This window comes from Sinocyclocheilus grahami, unplaced genomic scaffold (genome assembly GCF_001515645.1).
Source record: "Sinocyclocheilus grahami isolate Dianchi unplaced genomic scaffold, SAMN03320097.WGS_v1.1 scaffold1062.1, whole genome shotgun sequence".
Taxonomy (NCBI): Eukaryota; Metazoa; Chordata; class Actinopteri; order Cypriniformes; family Cyprinidae; genus Sinocyclocheilus; species Sinocyclocheilus grahami.
The window spans coordinates 413,869-416,857 of record NW_015506241.1 but is presented as its reverse complement, the minus strand read 5'-3'; positions in this window follow the sequence as shown (position 1 = coordinate 416,857).

The window sequence follows — 2,989 nt, the reverse complement described above, 5'->3', positions numbered from 1 at the left end:
GGATGCATAAGTGGTCGTCCCACGACATGGAGTAAATCACTACATCATCGAGATAGACTTCACAATTCTGTACTTCAGACAACACAGTCTGCATCAATCGTTGGAATGTGGCAGGTGCATTTCGCATTCCAAAGGCCATCACCGTATATTGCATGAACGTGTCAGGCGTGACAAAAGCGGAGATCTCAGAAGCACGTGGTGTTAACGGCACCTGCCAATAACCTTTGAGAAGGTCAAGCTTGGTTACATAACGTGCAGAGCCCACTCGGTCGACACAGTCTTCCATTCTGGGAAGAGGGAAAGAGTCAGCTTTAGTTATATTATTTACCTTGCGAAAATCAGTACAGAACCGAAGGGAGCCGTCAGATTTGGGCACAAGAATGCAACCATTATGCACCAAATACTCTACCTCATCCTTCATTACCTGACGTTTACACGGGTTAACTCTGTAAGCATGCTGTTTTATGGGCGTGCTTTGACCCACATCGATGTCATGCACCAACACATTAGTTTGAGAGGGAACATCGTTAAACAAAGTGGGATACTTGTGAACCAATTCAATAATATCATCGCGGTGTTCCTCAGGCAGATATGAGAGATACTGTAAGTCGGCAGTGTGGACAGAATGGCAGAGTTTGAAAACCTCCCACAAGAGGTTTGAGCATCTTTGCCAATTAAATCATCTACCTCCGGCATATAACCAGCAGGCAGACCAACAACATTCATTGCAGACACACGGTTAGCTACAGGGTTAACACCAGATCCATTTCGGTCAACAAACGCTTTCAGCATATTTATGTGGCAGACCCTGCTTGTATGTCGTCGATCGGGAGTGAGAACGGTGTAATTCGTATCACTCAGTTTCTTTTCTATTTTATATGGGCCCGTAAATCGAGCATGCATGGGAGAACTGCGTACAGGCAACAACACGAGTACGGAATCTCAGGGTTGAAAACTACGAGCAACACTCTTCCTGTCGTACCTGGTTTTCATCTTGGCTTGAGTGTCGGAAAGATGCTGCTTAGCGACATCCCAAGCTTTATGGAGATGCTCACGGAACGTACTCACATACTCCAGGATTGGCACACAGGGAGAATCTTTAGAAAGGAACTGTTCATGGATTAACTTCAACGGTCCCCGAACTGTATGTCCGAACACAAGTTCGGCGAGGCCGAACCCTAAGGACTCTTGCACAGTGCTTCTTACAGCCAGCATTAACAGGGCCAATCCGTCCACCCAGTCTTTACCGGTTTCGACACAATACGTGCGCAGCATTGACTTGAGCGTCTGATGGAAGCGCTCGAGCGCACCTTGCGACTCTGGATGATATGCGCTTGACATTTCATGTTGTACTTGCAGTTCTTTCACCAACTGTTCGAACATGTTCAAGGTAAAATTCGTTCCCCGATCTGTTTGAATTACTTTTGGAAACCCCAACATAGAGCAGAACTTAACCAATTCTTTAATCACTGCTTTTGCGGTGATAGAACGCAGAGGCAAGGCTTCCGGGTAGCGCGTAGCTGTACACATTATTGTGAGGATATATTGGTGACCGGACTTAGCTTTAGGCAAGGGGCCTACACAATCAAGGATGAGTCTTTCAAAAGGCTCTCCTATAACAGGAATAGGTTGAAGCGGAGCTTGAGGGATCACCTGATTAGGCCTACCCGCAAGTTGGCAGACGCGACAAGACCGAACAAATGCAGACACTGAAGACTTCATACTCGGTCAAAAGAAATGCCTAGCGATACGATCATGTGTATTTGTAACCCCAAGGTGTCCCGAGCAAATATGCTCGTGGGCCAGTTTCATTATTTGAGTTTGATAGCCGGTAGGGAGAACGACCTGATAAACCCCCTCACGTTCAGAGTCGGACAGCTTCCACCAGCACATTAACACCCCATCGTCCCAACAATAACCTACCGGCGCATCCGAGATTTGCGTTCTATCTGCAGCAGCACTGACACATTTGCTCAGTGATACATCAGATTTTTGAGCAGCAAGTAATTGTATTCTATCCACTTAACTGGTTTACTACGCAGCATTTGAGCTTCCAGATCTAGTTTTCGTAGCCTGATATCCCAATCAGACTTTATCTCCAACTCTCTTAATCGGAGCAACCGTGTTTCGTGTTTCGTGTTCCTGTTTCTTTAATGCAAGATCTAATTCCTTTAAACGAACAGTTACCATCGGGTCTGCTACCCGCGGAGCTTTTTCCTCGCCTACCGAATTTGCATCGTCAGATGCGGCCTCTCCACCAGTCTCTGACTCGAGACCTTCTGTTACAAAATCTCCAGGTAATAGCCTGCTTCCACTAGCTTATCGTACAACCCGTCCTTAATGACTTGTTTCTTTTGCTCTTTAGGAACAATTCAATTATAAAATTACAGGTTATATGTTGTCATTCCTTTGCTCTCTAACTAAATGCAATGTTATAATAGGCCTAGTTATTTAATAATAACTTTAACAGTGACGCATGCATCTAACTCTGGGTGGAAAAGCTTAGTATAATAAAATCACCTAAATAAGTCTGTGAATGAATGAATGAAATATGTTAAGAATGAATAGTACACAAACACATTTCCAAAACTGTAAAAGGTTATTTAAAGATAAAGCATTCATGAATTATTTTATGACAAACATTTTACTGTCTTAAGTGCACTCATTTATTTTTTTATAAAAAATAAAATAAAATAATAATAACTATTATTATTATTATTATTATTATACATTTAGGTTACATATGCATTTAGAAGACGCTTTTATCCAAAACGACTTACAAAAGAAGAACAAATGACTCCAAAGTAAGTCACAATGCCAGGTTTATTATACAATAATAATCAAGTGCTAAAATTATCACAAATTAAACAAGATTTTGATGCACATCTTTCTTATTAAATCGTTGTATTCCACCTCGTACCATTACAATTGATAGAGAATCACTTAAGACAATTTGCTGTAGGCCTATTCCACATAATAATATGCAATA